This window comes from Maniola jurtina, chromosome 12, assembly GCF_905333055.1.
Source record: "Maniola jurtina chromosome 12, ilManJurt1.1, whole genome shotgun sequence".
NCBI lineage: Eukaryota > Metazoa > Arthropoda > Insecta > Lepidoptera > Nymphalidae > Maniola > Maniola jurtina.
The window spans coordinates 7,383,208-7,396,912 of NC_060040.1; the positions used below are offsets into that span (position 1 = coordinate 7,383,208).

The following is a 13,705-nucleotide window of genomic DNA, read 5'->3' on the forward strand; positions in this document are numbered from 1 at the left end:
CAGCTCTTTTCCAGTTTTCTTGTAGAAAAGAAGGTTAGATAACCGTTAGGTTCATAATATTATGTCAATAGACAAATGTCAAGCTGTCAAGATGGACGTTGCCTAAATACATAATTATCATAGAGATAGTATATAAACAATTATTTTTGTTTATTATATTATAAAACTGGGTAGCCTGATAAACTAATTAAGAGAAACAATCCTGGCTAAAAATATCTTTGCCTCTCACTTCGGAAGAAAAAGACTGGAATTGCTATGTCGAAGATAAGAAGAATGAATTTAAACGGACAACATTTATATAAAAACAAAATTTTGCTATACCAATTAAAATCTTATGGCATAGGTACTCAGCGGTCTGTGGAACTTCCCGTGAATTATTGTGAACGGTTAGTCCGAGATAAAATGAAATTTCCCGAATTACTCGCTAAATTACCCGTCATTGTGTACATGGCCCTATTGTTGTGGCAAATATTTAGCGTAATGGCTGCGGTGCTCAATTGTAGTAAGCTGTCTATTTTTTAAAGTTATTATTAAGTAAAATTAATCAGTTTCATACTTTCTAAACTTTTTGTTATAAAATGTTGATTGAGTTCCTTAAATAAATATTTTTTTATTTATCTGCATGTTACCTATTAAAAATCTATAATGTGCCAGTCATATTTTCATATTTTTTAGATATTAAACAATACGATTTACTGGTCTATTATTAGAATAAACATTTCAAATATTACGTCACCTGCGGGCAAAATAATTGAAACATAAATGAAGTTATTTCATAAAAATGCTCGAATTCTGTCGTGTAGTAACTTTTGAATTTTCCAATGACGATCATAATATAAGTACAACGCATATTGCCATATCGCGCACTTATCGCGCAGAGGTACTTCATATGAATAATCGCGGGTGGTTTGTCCGAGATAAAATTAAATTTCCTGAATTACTCGTTAAATTACTCGTCAATGTGTGCACGGGCCTATTGCTGTGGCGAAATTTTAATTTGATGGTTGCGGTGCCCGATACCGGAATTAATTTGCATAATTTTTTTAGCGTTCCATTTAAAGGTTTATTATTATTTTATCAACATTTTAAACAGAGCATGTACCCCTGTTGGGATATTTTGAATTTATAGGAAAAATATCAGTAAAAAGAAAAGCTTGGACGTCCTGTTTGAGATATATATTTTAAAGTGAGATAAAAAGTCATCGAACGTAAAAACAAAAGGATTTTAGAAAAAGAATAAGAATAAGAATATATTTAAATATAAACAATTTAGTTTACAGCCAGTTCCAACATCCCCCTTTAAACTAAATTGTCTTACAAAAAAAAACTTAACATAACATATTAACACACAAAAAAAAAAAAAAACTAACTAAGACCTAAACTACCTATAATTCTACTAGTTGCGATAGGCCCAAGTGGTTTGGTAAGAATATCTGCGGGTGTATCACAACTTTTCATATAGTCTAAAATAATTGTATTATTACTAACTTTTTCTCGTATAAAATGAAAACGAGTGTCAATATGCTTCGTCCTGCTATGGTGCACAGGATTGTGAGCTAAGTTTAGTGCACTCTGACTATCTGACAATATCTTAATTGTAGATATCTTACCGGTAATATCCTCTATAAATTTACGTAAATAACAGGCTTCTTTAGTTGCTGCAGTAAGAGCCATGTACTCAGCTTCAGTGGATGACAGAGCAACAGTTGGTTGTTTCTTTGATTCCCAAGACACTGGTCCACCAGCTAATTTAAAGACATAGCCCGTGTAAGACTTTCTGTCAATTGGACAATTTGCCCAATCAGCATCTGCATACCCTGTTAACGGCTTTCCAGTTTTCCTATATATTAAGGAATACTCTAGTGTACCCTTCAAATATTGAAGAATCCTTTTTGCTGCTTTCCAATGTTCCGTTGAAAAACACGTATTGAATTGGCTTAAGTAGCTCGTTGCAAATGCTATATCAGGACGTGTATTGACTGCCAAGAACATAAGGCATCCTATTAGATTTCTGTAAGGCAGCAGCAATGACTCACCACTAACGTTTCGTTCTAATTTGTTGTGAGCTAAAGGAGTACTAGCCGACTTGCATTCACTCATATTAAATTTGTCCAATATGGACAATATATAATTAGATTGACTAACTTTTATGTAATTTTGATTCCTTTCTAATCCTAAATATGACTTCAAATTGCCAAGATCTTTCAAACTAAAATATCTTGACAAGTCATTTTTAACAATGTCAAACGTCACGTCAGAATTATAAAAGACAATTATGTCATCCACGTAGACACCCAAAATAACAAATTCATCACCAAAAAGTTTCGTAAATACACAAGGCTCCGAAGAAGTTCCTACAAAACCTATTTTTGAAAGGACTTCATTCAATTTTTTGTTCCAAGCACGAGGTGCCTGTTTGAGACCATATAGAGATTTTCGAAGCCGGCAAACCCTGTCTTCTTGGCCTTTCACACAAAAACCAAGAGGTTGTTCCATAAATACTTCTTCTTCCAAATCTCCATAAAGAAATGCTGTATCAACATCCAAATGTCTCATTTTAAGATTTTCTTCTGCTGCCAATGCAAACAAAGTACGCAGGGAAGAATGACGAATCACAGGCGCAAACGTCTCATGATAATCTATATCTCTTGTTTGATTAAAACCTTTGACCACTAGCCTTGCCTTATACTTGGTTATATTGCCATAAGCATCCTTCTTATGCTTATAAACCCATTTGCAGGGAATAACTTTTTTATTTGGTCTCTCTACTAACTCCCAGGTATTTAACTTCATTAGTGAATTGTATTCATCAGTCATTGCTAAATCCCATTTTTTACCATCTTCTGAATGTACAGCTTCAGAATAGTTTGTTGGTTCACCTGAATCAACATCAGTAGAGACGTGATAAGTTAAAAAATCAGGTGGCTTTCTATTTCTAGATGGGTATCTGGGTTCATTACTTACTTGCGTTTGTTCAATACAAAGAGACTCTTTATCCATGTTCACAGGAACAGATAATTCTCCTTCTGGACTACAACAATCAACACAATCATAAAATTGATCATCATCAGGTTCAGTATGTTCTTCGAATAGTAATACTGACTCCGTATTTTGAACTATAGGTTTTGATGCATTTTCCTTTAAATTTGTAAAACAATTCTCAAAAAAATTTGCATCTCTTGACTTAATAATACGTCTTGGATTTGCAGGATCCCGAAAAACATAAGTATTAGGATCTTCTGAGTAGCCAACGAAAATTGCTTCTTCTGCTTTTAAATCTAGTTTCCTTCTATTACATGAAGGTATATGTACTAGAGCTCGACATCCAAATACTCTTAAGTGACTTAGATCACTTTGTCGACCACTCCACTTATCATAAGGTATTTTGCCACTCAAAGCTCGATGAGGGGACCTATTTTTCAAATAAACAGCAACTTGGAAAACATCTTGCCAGTATGCATTAGAGAGTGAGCTTTCGGCCAACATTGATCTTGCCTTTTCCGTTATTGTACGGTTCGTTCGTTCTGCAACTCCGTTTTGCTGCGGACTATAAGGTGTTGTTACTTGGTGCTCAATACCATTTGAAGAAAGATAATCAGAAAACTCTTTATTTACATATTCTTTTCCTCCATCGGTTCTAAGAGCCTTTATTTGAAAAACTAATTGTTTCTCAACTAGAGCTCGAAATAATAAAAATTTATTCTTTACTTCAGTTTTAGAAGATAAAAAATAAGCAAAAATCTTGCGAGTATAATCATCTATGAAAGTTAAAACATAAACGTTTCCTTGAAAAGATGTCGTGGACATTGGTCCGCATAAATCACTATGGATTAGTTCTAAAGGTGATGACGCCCTATTATACGCTACATTTTTAAACGGTTTTCTGGCTTGTTTGCCTTTTACGCAAGCGATGCAACTATTTTTATCAACCTTAGTAAAATCTACTCCTACCTGATGATTCTTCAATTGATTCATGCCTATGCGACATAAGTGTCCTAACCGTTTATGCCAGAGCTGATACTTGCTCAGACAGTCAGTGTGCACCTCGTACGCAATATTTTTACTATTCATCTTAGGTGGAATATTAACAGTACCATCAATTATGTACAGTCCACCACAGGGCGAAGCATGAAGGACAGAATCACCTGAAACACAAAAAGTATCATTTTTATAAAAACTACATCCGCTTTTGTCAAAAACACATACAAAACCTTTATCAATAACTTTCTGTACTGATAGTAAATTAGCCTTTAAATCTGGTACTAGGGCAACATCACTTATTGTTTTTAATACATCACCAGATGTCTTAATAGAAATATTTCCTATTCCACAGCATTTAACGCTTTCACCATTTGCAACAGTTATATTTCCAGTATTCATTGACCTAATGTCCCGGAACCAATCTTTTCTGAAAGTCATATGTTTTGTAGCCCCAGAATCTACGTACCAAACATCCTTATTTGAAAAATTAGCAGTAAGTGCTGTGACCGAATCCGTGACTTCATTTGCTACACTTATTTTTTCTTTATTACGTCGCTGAGGGCAATCCGGGCGTTTATGCCCTGGCAAGTTACAGTCATAGCAAATAATCATTTTATTTGGTTTGGATTTCATTCCTTTGGCCTGGAAAACTGTATTCGTTGGTATGGTGTCATTTTTAGACATTTCATTTAATTGCAGATCGTTTAGCTAAAATCTGTTAGCTTTAAGTTTAATAACCATTTTAAATTATCGATTCAACTAAAATAGCACGTCAAATGTTTTGACGACACATATATATCTATCTATGTATTTCATACAAGCTCCCGTAATAAGCGCGCGTTTTAACGTTTGATAAAGAGTTGCTGATTTGACTATTTGGCAACATGCCTGTTGCCGTTTACTGAACTTTATTAATAGAGTGCCATAACTATGAATTGTGTAAATAGAGCATTTCGTGACAAATATTAGATCAGCATAATATAACAAATAACAAGAACCAAATAATAACAATTTATTCAATCGAGCGGCATCGTGTTCAATTAAACGATCACATGTAGAATTTGAACATTTTTTGTGTATTCGATTCATCTGTAAATTGGCTCCCATCTCTCGCTCTATGACGCCAGCAAGTCCTACTTGTCGAGGTGCACGGGAAATGCAAAACAAACTCCCGCTAATTGGACCGGATACGGCTCAATTTTCCGTAACTGAAATATTAAAATGAAGCGCTGACAGATAAAGTCGATACTTTTTTATAGCAGCGGTTAAAGCAAACTCTTATTTTGCAACCGCCTGAAGAAAAACTGTGGAATAATGCCCCAAGGAACGACTTCTTTTTCCTGTTTGTTATGGCAGATAAATTGTTACTGCTTTGCTTTTAGGGTTAGTTCAGATACCTCGGAATACGCGCGGATGCAAACTGCACGATCCGACTGCGTGAATTTTATTTACATTAACGTTTCCCTAATTATTGCTCGTACGTATTTCTCGACTCCTACAGATGTCCACTGAATAGCTTGGATTTAGATCAGAGATAGGATTAGTGCGTAAGCAATATCCGAGTTCGGTCCGAGATTTTTATATCCGTATTTTCACGCACTCGTATCGGATGAGTGCGTATCCGCTCTAACAATATCACGATTGACATTACCTAATTATGTAATTTTAACTTACATACGCACAGTCATCTCTCACACTACCTACACCTCAGTCTGCCTCAGTGTTGTATAAGTTTAGTGCAATGCCCCGATGGTCCAAAGCTAAAGCTTTAAGCACTTAAGCTTTGGGTATTTGGAGAGGAACGGAGTTGGAATTCCAGGTTGGGCGATGCTTGAGTAAGTTTAATGTTCGTTCAAGCAATAGTTTAGTCGATAGTTTAATATGATTTATGGGCAAATAGTAAAGCAGGTTTACTAGAGAAACAGAACTGAGTAGAGTTCGAATAATCTGTACCTACTGTACGTTATCTTCGGTTCTTCGAGTTATGACGTGTCCCACCCATTACCACTTCAAATTCTCGACTTGTTGAGCTATACCGTTTACTTTGATTTTTTCTACGGATCTACTAATTTCTGATTCCATAACATAGAGATACAATTACTTATACAATTATAATTAATAATACATAGATTACATATCAGACGACTTTAAGAATAAAAACTAACTTAAAAATCTCCATGAAAAGAAATACTTATCGAGTAATGAAAGAAACAGAAACTTTATTCAAACATACCAAAAATACATTGGAGAAATCGACGAACATTTCTAAAAGAAAAATTTCAATTGGACGTGAAAATTTGAACGATTTCTGACAATTGTTACCAATTTGAGCCGTATTTTTTTAATAACTTTTCATTAAATATAAGAAAGAGAGACTTTATGAATTTAATTAAAGGAGACATTTGGAAAATACGACAGTACTTTGGCTTATGATTTCCATTTTCCATAGTTTAAATGGCACGGTCTTAAAATAAATACTTTATTTTAGATTTGGGAAAGCTTTTTACGCACAAGGACGCTAACGTTAGCAACTTTCTATTTCTTTGCATAGTCTTCCTCATTAATAAAGGCCGTGAACTTGGCCAAGGATTCACCTTTCTCCCACATTGTTTGCTACGAGAACGCTTATTCAGTGTATAACATTGAAGAAATCAAGTATTTTACACTTTTCTGTTGTGTTGGCTAAATATCAAACTACAGGCTATGAAATATTTTTACAGAAACGAGTATGATTGCAGGGCCTTTATTTGTCCGGTCCATCTCAGGCGTAACCCACCACTCCCTCCCTTGCACCACTACCGTTCTATGGACATACTTTCAAGCCTAGACACGTGACTGAAAAAAGTGAGGATGTGACTTCAACAATGAACAACTGCACTTTAGAGGTCGTCTAAAGAATAGAGTTCGAGTTCTATAATCGCCCTTATCTATCAATTATACTAAGGATTGTTGTTGTAACCCTTTGAGGTCTCCCTTATTTCGGCGTCGTGAATAGGAACAATCGTCTTTGAAGCCGAATTCAAAGTTGTGAGATTGAATTAATTCTATTGCCCCGTTCACTCTACCGTATTAAATGTAAAGTTTAACATTCCGCCTTCGAACTTCGTTTCGAGGATTTGTTACCTTTGTATTTGATGACTTCCTTCCAAATACCTAATTGTATGCTTCTTTGTGAGTTTTTAATCAACTTGTTTAATAAATATGGAAGTATGTACATTAATTTATTAAAATATGATTTTGTATTACCCATATTTATTTTTAACCCCCGACCCAAAAAGAGGGGTGTTATAAGTTTGACGTGTGTATCTGTGTATCTGTGTGTCTGTGTATCTGTGTATCTGTGTATCTGTGTATCTGTCTGTGGCATCGTAGCGCCTAAACGAATGAACCGATTTTAATTTAGTTTTTTTTGTTTGAAAGGTGGCTTGATCGAGAGTGTTCTTAGCTATAATCTAAAAAAATTGGTTCAGCCGTTTAAGAGTTATCAGCTCTTTTCCAGTTTTCTTGTAGAAAAGAAGGTTAGATAACCGTTAGGTTCATAATATTATGTCAATAGACAAATGTCAAGCTGTCAAGATGGACGTTGCCTAAATACATAATTATCATAGAGATAGTATATAAACAATTATTTTTGTTTATTATATTAGAAAACTGGGTAGCCTGATAAACTAATTAAGAGAAACAATCCTGGCTAAAAATATCTTTGCCTCTCACTTCGGAAGAAAAAGACTGGAATTGCTATGTCGAAGATAAGAAGAATGAATTTAAACGGACAACATTTATATAAAAACAAAATTTTGCTATACCAATTAAAATCTTATGGCATAGGTACTCAGCGGTCTGTGGAACTTCCCGTGAATTATTGTGAACGGTTAGTCCGAGATAAAATGAAATTTCCCGAATTACTCGCTAAATTACCCGTCATTGTGTACATGGCCCTATTGTTGTGGCAAATATTTAGCGTAATGGCTGCGGTGCTCAATTGTAGTAAGCTGTCTATTTTTTAAAGTTATTATTAAGTAAAATTAATCAGTTTCATACTTTCTAAACTTTTTGTTATAAAATGTTGATTGAGTTCCTTAAATAAATATTTTTTTATTTATCTGCATGTTACCTATTAAAAATCTATAATGTGCCAGTCATATTTTCATATTTTTTAGATATTAAACAATACGATTTACTGGTCTATTATTAGAATAAACATTTCAAATATTACGTCACCTGCGGGCAAAATAATTGAAACATAAATGAAGTTATTTCATAAAAATGCTCGAATTCTGTCGTGTAGTAACTTTTGAATTTTCCAATGACGATCATAATATAAGTACAACGCATATTGCCATATCGCGCACTTATCGCGCAGAGGTACTTCATATGAATAATCGCGGGTGGTTTGTCCGAGATAAAATTAAATTTCCTGAATTACTCGTTAAATTACTCGTCAATGTGTGCACGGGCCTATTGCTGTGGCGAAATTTTAATTTGATGGTTGCGGTGCCCGATACCGGAATTAATTTGCATAATTTTTTTAGCGTTCCATTTAAAGGTTTATTATTATTTTATCAACATTTTAAACAGAGCATGTACCCCTGTTGGGATATTTTGAATTTATAGGAAAAATATCAGTAAAAAGAAAAGCTTGGACGTCCTGTTTGAGATATATATTTTAAAGTGAGATAAAAAGTCATCGAACGTAAAAACAAAAGGATTTTAGAAAAAGAATAAGAATAAGAATATATTTAAATATAAACAATTTAGTTTACAGCCAGTTCCAACATCCCCCTTTAAACTAAATTGTCTTACAAAAAAAAACTTAACATAACATATTAACACACAAAAAAAAAAAAAACTAACTAAGACCTAAACTACCTATAATTCTACTAGTTGCGATAGGCCCAAGTGGTTTGGTAAGAATATCTGCGGGTGTATCACAACTTTTCATATAGTCTAAAATAATTGTATTATTACTAACTTTTTCTCGTATAAAATGAAAACGAGTGTCAATATGCTTCGTCCTGCTATGGTGCACAGGATTGTGAGCTAAGTTTAGTGCACTCTGACTATCTGACAATATCTTAATTGTAGATATCTTACCGGTAATATCCTCTATAAATTTACGTAAATAACAGGCTTCTTTAGTTGCTGCAGTAAGAGCCATGTACTCAGCTTCAGTGGATGACAGAGCAACAGTTGGTTGTTTCTTTGATTCCCAAGACACTGGTCCACCAGCTAATTTAAAGACATAGCCCGTGTAAGACTTTCTGTCAATTGGACAATTTGCCCAATCAGCATCTGCATACCCTGTTAACGGCTTTCCAGTTTTCCTATATATTAAGGAATACTCTAGTGTACCCTTCAAATATTGAAGAATCCTTTTTGCTGCTTTCCAATGTTCCGTTGAAAAACACGTATTGAATTGGCTTAAGTAGCTCGTTGCAAATGCTATATCAGGACGTGTATTGACTGCCAAGAACATAAGGCATCCTATTAGATTTCTGTAAGGCAGCAGCAATGACTCACCACTAACGTTTCGTTCTAATTTGTTGTGAGCTAAAGGAGTACTAGCCGACTTGCATTCACTCATATTAAATTTGTCCAATATGGACAATATATAATTAGATTGACTAACTTTTATGTAATTTTGATTCCTTTCTAATCCTAAATATGACTTCAAATTGCCAAGATCTTTCAAACTAAAATATCTTGACAAGTCATTTTTAACAATGTCAAACGTCACGTCAGAATTATAAAAGACAATTATGTCATCCACGTAGACACCCAAAATAACAAATTCATCACCAAAAAGTTTCGTAAATACACAAGGCTCCGAAGAAGTTCCTACAAAACCTATTTTTGAAAGGACTTCATTCAATTTTTTGTTCCAAGCACGAGGTGCCTGTTTGAGACCATATAGAGATTTTCGAAGCCGGCAAACCCTGTCTTCTTGGCCTTTCACACAAAAACCAAGAGGTTGTTCCATAAATACTTCTTCTTCCAAATCTCCATAAAGAAATGCTGTATCAACATCCAAATGTCTCATTTTAAGATTTTCTTCTGCTGCCAATGCAAACAAAGTACGCAGGGAAGAATGACGAATCACAGGCGCAAACGTCTCATGATAATCTATATCTCTTGTTTGATTAAAACCTTTGACCACTAGCCTTGCCTTATACTTGGTTATATTGCCATAAGCATCCTTCTTATGCTTATAAACCCATTTGCAGGGAATAACTTTTTTATTTGGTCTCTCTACTAACTCCCAGGTATTTAACTTCATTAGTGAATTGTATTCATCAGTCATTGCTAAATCCCATTTTTTACCATCTTCTGAATGTACAGCTTCAGAATAGTTTGTTGGTTCACCTGAATCAACATCAGTAGAGACGTGATAAGTTAAAAAATCAGGTGGCTTTCTATTTCTAGATGGGTATCTGGGTTCATTACTTACTTGCGTTTGTTCAATACAAAGAGACTCTTTATCCATGTTCACAGGAACAGATAATTCTCCTTCTGGACTACAACAATCAACACAATCATAAAATTGATCATCATCAGGTTCAGTATGTTCTTCGAATAGTAATACTGACTCCGTATTTTGAACTATAGGTTTTGATGCATTTTCCTTTAAATTTGTAAAACAATTCTCAAAAAAATTTGCATCTCTTGACTTAATAATACGTCTTGGATTTGCAGGATCCCGAAAAACATAAGTATTAGGATCTTCTGAGTAGCCAACGAAAATTGCTTCTTCTGCTTTTAAATCTAGTTTCCTTCTATTACATGAAGGTATATGTACTAGAGCTCGACATCCAAATACTCTTAAGTGACTTAGATCACTTTGTCGACCACTCCACTTATCATAAGGTATTTTGCCACTCAAAGCTCGATGAGGGGACCTATTTTTCAAATAAACAGCAACTTGGAAAACATCTTGCCAGTATGCATTAGAGAGTGAGCTTTCGGCCAACATTGATCTTGCCTTTTCCGTTATTGTACGGTTCGTTCGTTCTGCAACTCCGTTTTGCTGCGGACTATAAGGTGTTGTTACTTGGTGCTCAATACCATTTGAAGAAAGATAATCAGAAAACTCTTTATTTACATATTCTTTTCCTCCATCGGTTCTAAGAGCCTTTATTTGAAAAACTAATTGTTTCTCAACTAGAGCTCGAAATAATAAAAATTTATTCTTTACTTCAGTTTTAGAAGATAAAAAATAAGCAAAAATCTTGCGAGTATAATCATCTATGAAAGTTAAAACATAAACGTTTCCTTGAAAAGATGTCGTGGACATTGGTCCGCATAAATCACTATGGATTAGTTCTAAAGGTGATGACGCCCTATTATACGCTACATTTTTAAACGGTTTTCTGGCTTGTTTGCCTTTTACGCAAGCGATGCAACTATTTTTATCAACCTTAGTAAAATCTACTCCTACCTGATGATTCTTCAATTGATTCATGCCTATGCGACATAAGTGTCCTAACCGTTTATGCCAGAGCTGATACTTGCTCAGACAGTCAGTGTGCACCTCGTACGCAATATTTTTACTATTCATCTTAGGTGGAATATTAACAGTACCATCAATTATGTACAGTCCACCACAGGGCGAAGCATGAAGGACAGAATCACCTGAAACACAAAAAGTATCATTTTTATAAAAACTACATCCGCTTTTGTCAAAAACACATACAAAACCTTTATCAATAACTTTCTGTACTGATAGTAAATTAGCCTTTAAATCTGGTACTAGGGCAACATCACTTATTGTTTTTAATACATCACCAGGTGTCTTAATAGAAATATTTCCTATTCCACAGCATTTAACGCTTTCACCATTTGCAACAGTTATATTTCCAGTATTCATTGACCTAATGTCCCGGAACCAATCTTTTCTGAAAGTCATATGTTTTGTAGCCCCAGAATCTACGTACCAAACATCCTTATTTGAAAAATTAGCAGTAAGTGCTGTGACCGAATCCGTGACTTCATTTGCTACACTTATTTTTTCTTTATTACGTCGCTGAGGGCAATCCGGGCGTTTATGCCCTGGCAAGTTACAGTCATAGCAAATAATCATTTTATTTGGTTTGGATTTCATTCCTTTGGCCTGGAAAACTGTATTCGTTGGTATGGTGTCATTTTTAGACATTTCATTTAATAGTTTTGTTTAGACCAAATCGGAAGTAATATCGATGTTGCAGTTTTCAAGTGCCATAATCAATGGCTCATATTTCGATGTGAGACCTCCTAGTAATATAGCTGCAATCGATTTATCTTCTATTACTTTGTCTATGTCAGCTAGGTCTTGTGCCGTTGACAGAACTGCATCTATATATTGTTCAATATTTTCAAAGTCTGAAAGACTTAATCTATAAAGCTTACGCTCTAATGCTAGCCTTCGGCCCATACCTTTATCCTCAAAAGCTGCCTTCAGGGCTTCCCATGCTTCGGCTGCAGTTTTTGCACATCTTACATGTGTAATCGCTACACCGTCTAATGTTAAGCATATTTTAGCCAGAGCCTTAGCGTCATTCCTTACCTTAATTGGTGCAGCGGTCATATCTCCTTCTGGATACCCATCTATAGGAAACCAAAGGTCCTCATGCAGTAAATAATTCCGCATTTTAAATTTCCAAGTTGGATATCCTTCTCTATTTTTAAGACTAAAAGGAGGAACTGACGACGAATGTAACATCTTGTTACCACTTATATCTCCGCTTGCTTGCGACATTTGGAAAGAAAAATATCTAAATATGATTTTCCTTGTTCGCAACAAATATAGCAACACTGGACAATTAACACCACTTTTCCACTTATGATTTTTCCAAAGAGCCTCGTGCTGATAACGTGTTGGGATATTTTGAATTTATAGGAAAAATATCATTAAAAAGAAAAGCTTGGACGTCCTGTTTGAGATATATATTTTAAAGTGAGATAAAAAGTCATCGAACGTAAAAACAAAAGGATTTTAGAAAAAGAATAAGAATAAGAATATATTTAAATATAAACAATTTAGTTTACAGCCAGTTCCAACAACCCCCCTAAACTAAAATAGGTCCACAGGTCTAAAGAAGTGCAGTTCTTTTCTTAATGGTCACTGTGAATTCAGTTATCAGTTATCTTAATTTAGTGTGATCAGTAATCACCTTTCAAAGATAAAAGCTAAATCAAAATCGGTTCATTCGTTTAGGAGTTATGATGCCACAGACAGATATATAGACACATACATATACAGGATACATACGTAGGCCAAAACCCTTCTCTATTTGAATATTATATTATATCAACATAGATATGATACAACTAATTCCCTACCTAGTTTTAGTTTTAAAATTTTTACGCCTATGTAACGGCACAAAATAGTGTTAAGTACTTTTTAAAATCAACTCCTACTTGCCTACCTATTTAACGAAATAAACGAATAAATAGATTTTGATAGTTTCTTGCGTTCACTGGGCCTTTAAAATTCGCTTCGATTTCATAACGAGTAGGTATGTTGATCTATATCTATACTAATAAATAAAATTGGAGTGTCTGTCTGTAAATTCGAAATAACTACCGCATATTAAGGTCATATGGTTATTTGAACGATATTATAACTGAATCACACGTTTTTAAAATTTTTGTCTGTCTGTCTGTCTGTCTTTCTGTCTGTCTGTCTGTCTGTCTGTCTGTCTGTTTGAAAAGCCTAATCTTGGGAACGGCTGAACCGATTTTGACGGAA

General features: G+C 34.5%; 1 protein-coding gene and 1 long non-coding RNA gene across 2 annotated transcripts in view; one reads left to right on the plus strand and one right to left on the minus strand.

Moving 5' to 3' along the window:
- LOC123870389 (protein couch potato) overlaps positions 1 to 13,705 on the plus strand; it is a 282,532-nt gene that overhangs the window by 178,320 nt on the left and 90,507 nt on the right. The window lies entirely within an intron of this gene.
- Positions 11,642 to 12,821, minus strand: LOC123870390. The gene is made up of 2 exons (XR_006797066.1): positions 12,685 to 12,821; positions 11,642 to 12,088 (listed from the first exon to the last, which is right to left on the minus strand). It is a non-coding gene; the product is annotated as an uncharacterized LOC123870390 (long non-coding RNA).